Source organism: Anastrepha ludens, chromosome 5, assembly GCF_028408465.1.
Source record: "Anastrepha ludens isolate Willacy chromosome 5, idAnaLude1.1, whole genome shotgun sequence".
Lineage (NCBI taxonomy): Eukaryota > Metazoa > Arthropoda > Insecta > Diptera > Tephritidae > Anastrepha > Anastrepha ludens.
This window is the reverse complement of record NC_071501.1, coordinates 63,217,185-63,225,232: the sequence shown is the minus strand read 5'-3', so window position 1 is coordinate 63,225,232 and position 8,048 is coordinate 63,217,185.

Genomic DNA, 8,048 nt, shown 5'->3' with positions numbered 1-8,048 from the left:
TTTTGTATAACTACACCTGCACCAAATTTCTGTCAAAACGCAAGCATAAAAACCAAAACAAAAAGACAAAAAATAAGTAAAACTGTAACTTAAGAGAAATCGAAAAAATACTGAAAAAAATCAAAGTAATGAAACTAGCAGCGCAAGTCAAGCACAATTAGCGCCAATTTGACACAAGATTCGCCGATATCAATTGTTGATGGTGACCACTGGTCAGCCACTGCACTAAAACCAGAGAACATCATGTACATATATACAGCAATGTATATACCTCGATGTTCTCTTCTAAAACATACATATTAAGATTCAATTATTCAACGCCATTTGCATATTACGTATAATTACATATATATTTTATGTGCAACAAAATGAAAGTGTAGATCTTCAAAAAAGAAAAAAAAAAAAGAAGTGAATAAATAATAATTAAATGCACACTAATATACATACTTGCAGAGAAACACCTAAATCACCTTTGTGCATCAATCATTATAACTGCATAATAATACTTACAAGTTGTATATTCAGATCATTGTAAAACGAAGAAGAAAAAATTATAAGTATGAAACTACTTCGCACAAAAGTGCGAAAAACATAACATATAATATAAATAAAATAATAACAATTAACGAGAAGAGTAAAAGTGTACATGTAAAAATGTGCGAGCAATAATTTAATAAAACATTTCAGTAGAAAAAAAAAACAGGTTGCGAATTATTTTACACTTCCATCCGTATCATGAGTTTCGCCCAGAAAAAAAAACTACGAGGAATTTTGCCATTCGTCTGAAAGGAATATATGTATGTATGCGATTTTTTCCCGAAATAAATTTCACTTCTAATCAGAGGGTATTATTCGAACATTAGAATATTGCTGTTTAGTCAAGTTTTTTATAAAGTAAAAAGCTTCTTGATATTCTGTGCAAATATCGGTAAACTTGAAAGCTTTAGTGTGTAGCGCTACTCCACACACTATAGTAAATAATTTAGAGGCTCTTTAAGTGAATTGTACTCCTCATAGACAACAAATCTTACTGTTACGACATTAATGCTGGAGATACCTCTTCTATTCAATTTGAATTAAGGGAGCCTTCAACATTAATTGAAGGCAACTATGAAGGCAATAACGAATCTCTTAAAAATTAGGACGAAAATTCAAACAATTTAGATGGAACCAATTTTTTAAATGTATGTACATTATTGTGGGTCAATTCGTATGGAACTTTTAGAACTACATATATTGCGGGGCTCGAAATTGAGTTTAGGCCTATGATTAGAATCCGAATCTGATAGGAACCATGTGGAAAAACCAAATTGACCCGTCCTAATGTATGTACATACACGTACCCTGTTTAAAAAAAATTCTTCCTCAATCGAACTGGGAAATATTTTTCCTTTTTCCTTCACCTGCCTAATGAGCTTTGCTGCAACCCATTAACTTTGCCGTACCTATAGAAGTTGAATGCTACCGGAATCCTCGTAGGTAAAGGCAATGAAGTTTCTTGGTCATCATTCAGCTCTTGTTGTAAAAATAACAATAAAAGTCAAATTTCACTTCTACAAAATAAAATCACAGGGTAAAACAGATATAATATTTTATTTTTCAAGGGTATTTAACATTTTATTTATGACAGAATTTCAAGTGCACACGTACATAATAGGTCTATTTATAAGTTCGTGCGGTTTTACAACAGATGGCGTAACTTGATTATTATTCCATCGATCCACATTTCCAAACATTCATTGGAGAGCTACTGTCGTAAGGCACAAACGTCAGTATAAGTTTTTTATTTGAAGCGTAAACAACAATATTTTTACCACACTTGAAAATGTCGAATTTCGTGCCAAATAATGTGTTTTTGCGGGGAATTCTTCTTCATTATTTTAATATGAAGAAAAAAGCAGCCGAAAGTCATCGTATCTTGGTGGAAGTTTATGGTGAGCATGCTCTATCTGAGCGAACGTGCCAGAAGTGGTTTGCACGCTTTAAAAGTGGTGATTTTGGCTTGGAAGACGAAGAACGCGAGGGTGCGCCGCCAAAGTTCATGGATACCGAATTGGAGGAATTGCTCGATCAAGATCCGGCTCAAACGCAAGAAGAGGTTGCAAAAACTTTGGGAGTTGATCAATCAACCATTTCCAAACGTTTAAAAGCCATGGGAATGATCCGAAAGGTAGGCCATTGGGTGCCGTATGAATTGAAGCCAAGAGACGTTGAACGCCGTTTTATGGCATGCGAACAACTGCTTCAACGGCACAAAAGAAAGGGTTTTTTGCATCGAATTGTGACTGGCGATGAAAAGTGGGTCCATTACGACAATCCAAAACGTCGGGCAACGTATGGATACCCTGGCCATGCTTCAACATCGACGTCGGCGCAGAATATTCATGGCCTGAAGGTTATGCTGTGTATCTGGTGGGACCAGCTGGGTGTTGTGTATTATGAGCTACTGAAACCGAATGAAACGATTACGGGGGATGTCTACCGACGACAATTGATGCGTTTGAGCCGAGCACTGCGAGAAAAACGGCCGCAATACGCCGATAGACACGACAAAGTTATTTTGCAACATGACAATGCTCGGCCACATGTTGCACAAGTGGTCAAAACATACTTAGAAACGCTCAAATGGGATGTCCTACCCCACCCGCCGTATAGTCCAGACCTTGCGCCATCCGATTACTATCTCTTCCGATCGATGCAACATGGCCTGGCTGACCAGCACTTCCGTAATTACGATGAAGTCAAAAAATGGATCGATTCGTGGATTGCGGCAAAACCGACCGAATTTTTCACAAAGGGAATCCATGAATTGCCAGAAAGATGGGAAAAAGTAGTAGTAAGCGATGGACAATATTTTGAATATTAAATTTGTAACCATTTTACGTCAATAAAGTTTCAAATTTCGAAAAAAACCGCACGAACTTATTCATAGTCCTATTAAATATATTTATATTATAAAGTTTTACCATATACATTATTAATTATATCAATATACATATGTATGTCTGTGTATCACAGACGTATATACAGAAATATTGGAAATCGACTAAATATAAATCACAACATAGAAAATGTAAATATTATATTCACAAAACTAGCATACATACATATTTATAAAGATACAATTGTTTTCTTCGCCTTCACTTCTCTGGCTATGTGTGGCTTCCTACATCCTACTCAACAAAATTTCATTTTGAACTGTATTTGTGGTTGTACTCCTTAAATAAAGGTGGGTTTAATTAGATGAGGTTTGTATTGCTATTTTTTAATTTTAAAAATATATAACTTCTATGCCTCTCAAAACTGAGTGAAAGATGATGGTGAAGATTGTTGCTGGGAATTTATAGTACATACTTATTTATAACTATATTGGTTTTCGGCAATGTCTCTCTTGATGAAATTAGAAAAATGCAATATATGAATAATTGCATCATGCGCTGGTAGAAAACGAAACATTTTAACGGAGCAAAATTATTTGTTGGGCATCGGTGCGCTACTGCTAGCAGAAAGACAGCAAGTAGCAGTGAGATAACAACCGTAATGCTACACTTAGAAACAAATCCTTTTCTAATTTGATATATTAGTTTGGGGAAAAAGAAATATGTACATTATTTTCTCGGTAGAGGACTATAGTGGTTGATATCTCCTAAAGTATCGATCAGACAATTAAAAGTTTATGCTTGTTGTCAAGGTGACATTTCACACTAAAAACATCTTTTGCTGTTTTTTGTTTGTTCATTTCAGTTGTGAGCTATGTTTTTGTATACAGTTTTTCTTCTATAAAGGTGAAAATGCAAGGTCAGGAGCTAAAGATCGACCATAAATAGTTCTAAACCATTTGCGTAAAAATAATGGTTTACCGAATAGTAAATAAATTTAGTTTTGTGAAAAATAAAAGTGCCACTTACCTGTGTCGGTAATTAACGCCAACATTTTTGTTTTTATAAAATAAAGTAAGTCTGTTAAATATTTGTAATTTTGCTTTATTTGAATTTTTAATGCTTCAATATTTCAGCTCAACGTTACTTACAAACATCTGTACTTAATTTTCATTTTATTTATATCTGTATGCTTAGATAAATATAATATGTATAGGCATTTTTGCTCTTAAAAATATATATGTTCTAAGTATGTGTGTACTTATGTACATAGTATGTATGTATGTATTTATTTTCCATACAGAGCTTTCTGCGAGCACATTTTTGGGTATGTACATATGTATGTATGTATGTGCGTAGATGCTTTTAAATGCTGCTTTACGTATGCATATGGGTTGAACTGTACATAAATGAACTTTAAATTACCTAAATATGTTTTCGTACATACATATGAAAGCTTATTTTGAGAAGTACTTATGTGTGTATGTGAACATTATGAGTATCTGCATTCTACATCTAAAATAATAACCATTCGAGCTTCGAATAACCTAAGCCACGATTTACACGACTGTTTCACTTGGAGTTCGGGATGATGGGATTAAAAAACAAATAACCAAAATAAATCGGCAGTGTTTTTCCAATTTTGCTCCCTTGACTGCATTGGTGAATGTACGCTAAGAACCTTTTTCACTGAGTCCGATTTAAGGTGAATTTATAAATAAGCAGTAGTACAAAAACAAAATATATTTGCGATGTGGTGTTTGTTTTTGCAATTTGGTGTTTTGAAAGTAAAAATTTCAATAACAATGTCAATAAACAAACAAGCATACATCATAGGTGACGATAATCGTCGAATCGTTCGAATAAGAGGTGTTATTTTGATATTTTGATTTGTTATGATGATATTATAGAGAGGAAGGTATGCCGTTAATAGTGGAAAATAACATCAGGCAAATGACCACCACGACCACGCCTACAGGAGAATATCCTTTTTATACAATTTTCCATAACCGAACTGCAAAGTGGCTGCCCTATGTCCTCGATAGCCTCACGAATTCCATCTTTGAGGTCTTGAATCGAACCTGGGCTGTTGGCGTAGATCTTATCTTTCATGTGGCCCCAAAGAAAAAAGTCACAAGGTGTTAAATCACAAGATCTCGGTGGCCAATTTTGATCACCTCTTCGAGAGATAACACGGTCCGGAAACTTTTCCCGTAAAAGATCAATGGTTTCGTTGTTGAAAATAAACGTTGTCGAGACCAATACCATCCAATTCCGGCCATAAAAAATCGTTAATCAGCTCAATCGTAATCCATTCATTCACAACACCTGTTATTGGAAAACCTTTTATTGTATATAAAATATTTCAAAGCCTTAATAACCATCGTTTGTGTTGAAGTGGCACTGTAGGACTTTTGCAAATCTATGATTGCTTTTCCAAGAATTGGGGTGCAATTTTTTCCTTTAGACATTATTGAATCGTTTCAACTGAAGGGCTGTAGGAATACTCCAGATACTTCATTACCAGTTACAATGTAAAACAGAAAACAATTCACAAAATTTTGGACGAAGTTCAAAAATATCAGTGCACCTACTAAAACGCAAAAACTCAATGCGAACACTTTATGTGAAATAGATACATAAATATATTGGTGTCTCGTGTACCGTTATTAAGCAATCAATAGTCAATGCCTACTGGAAAAATGTGAATGTTAGAATTCTGGATTACTATTGAAGTAGTATTCTCTGATAACAGAGATATCACATGTAACGGGAAGAGGGGTTTTCACAGAATTTACTTTGTCAGATAGAATATTCTTGATATTTACAATGCTTGACCATCCGAATCAAAATTGTGAAAGTAACTTTGACTATTACGTTATAAATTATATAATTTGACTACTCTCTGGCGAATGAAATGAAAACAAAACTCGCTAAGCGAGGTTAGTTGAATACAATCAGTTTTGCAATCAGTCGCTGTTCAGACGCCAATGAAGTAAAAAAGGCGGAGGCTGCGTTGAATTTTTCTCTTCACCGTGATTTTATTGTATTGTAAAACTAATGGCGGACACAAAACTAGATGATAATGATTTACTTCATATGGTTAATGAGGCAAATGAACGTGACAGTGATCCTGATGAAGACCAGTTGCATACACAGCAAAATTAAGTAGTGGGGCGGGTTGAACATAATAAATTTGTTGAATACGGCAGCAGAGATCAACAATCTGAAATTGCTCTTAATTTATCTGACAACGAAATTAAATCCATGCAAGTATTACTGAATGACTTTACTTTCTCTGTAAATGTCCGGGTCTGATAGCTAAACGATTAAGGTCACTGGGTGTTGCTTCCTTCGACAGCCTGGGTTAGTGCTCCAACCTATATGCAGCGCATTCCGCACCGTATCGGAGGATGCTGTATTATTGTAGCTACTTGTTAAGTTGACTACATTCGAATTCGCTGAGATAAATAAAAAAGCACAGCGTTGATCCAACACAGCTGACCAAAGACTGAACGGGAGCGAAACATCCCTCAGCGGCAGGAGGAGTGGACGAACTCTATGAACGGACGATGGACGTATCCATTGATTTCGAATATCTCCTAATGGATAAATCGAAAACATGGACAGATAGACTTCCACCTGACACCACTACTTAGTGGACATATATAGATATATATAATTGGCGCGTACACCCTTTTTGGGTGTTTGGCCGAGCTCCTCCTCCTATTTGTGGTGTGCGTCTTGATGTTGTTCCACAAATGGAGGGACCTACAGTTTCTAGCCGACTCCGAACGGCAGATATTTTTATGAGGAGCTTTTTCATGGCAGAAGTACACTCGGAGGTTTGCCATTGCCTACCGAGGGGCGACCGCTATTAGAAAAATCGTTGTCTTAATTTTGGTGTTTTCACCGAGATTCGAACCGACGTTCTCTCTGTGAATTCCGAATGGTAGTCACGCACCAACCCATTCGGCTACGGCGACCGCAGAGTGGACATGGATGCTTTAATTCTTATCTGCATAGATTTCAGCAAGAGGTCGACCCGTACTGCACTTGTTGTGTGTTAGTTGCAGACGCAGCGCATGTTTGCCTGCCCTCGCTTTGAATTCGAAAGAGCAGAGTTGAGTACTAATGTTGGGAAGTCAAATTGGTTAATAACCTAGTGGATATAGTATGCTTGACTCAGAAGAACAAAAATAGTAATCACCAAACTGCGTCGCGCTGAACAACAGCGCAGATCTTCATGAATAGGCAATAGGTCGCTCCCCCTTTCATAAAGTATTACTTAACGGTTGCTCCGCGGTGGGAGGAAAACGGAGCTGGGGTGGATTTTTAGCGGGTGAGTCGAAAGAAAAGTCTCACACTTTTCGGCTTTCAATGCTTTTTGCCACCTCCATTAAAAAATATAATAATAAAAATAGAATAATAATAAAAAACTTGTACCTTTCTTTGGCATGTACTCGTGCCGTACTTGCAATGTACTCGCCTACAGCTCTGACGTAGTTTTACTAATATTAAATAATATAACTTAATATGTATGTGTAATAGTGAGTATCTTGCATTTCTGTTCACTTCTTTCTTAAGTTATTACAATAGTGTGAATTACAATATGTTATATGTATACGAGTATATGCATTTTGTATGTACCTGTATGTATCCTGTGTATTACCTATTTGTATTATTTCTTCAACTATATAATAACTATTTTTTGTTTAATTAATTAATATATTTTTTGCACAAACATCATCTTCCTAAATTGCTATCACACTTTTAAAGAAGAAAATGCCCATGTGGTAAACATTTTCCTCGGGTTTTTGGAATTATTTTTTTAAGAATCAAAATGCATTTATTTTTGATTTTTTCTATATGGTGTATGTATATAATTTTTGTGCATTTCGCAATACATTTTTTGTTGGCAATTGTCTTGCAGTAACATAAACTCTGAAATGCCGGTTTTCATTGTAATTTGTATGTTAATTGGTACCACTTCCTTCTTAATTAACCTACTTCATTTGTTTGTTGCATTTTTTATACTTTTCTAATTTATTACTTGGACTTGTTTCACAGTTCATCTACTTTTTAAAATATTGTACATACATTTGTGTGTATGTATGTAAGTAAATGAATTTTCACGAAGGTATATATACACATACCTACATACTTTTT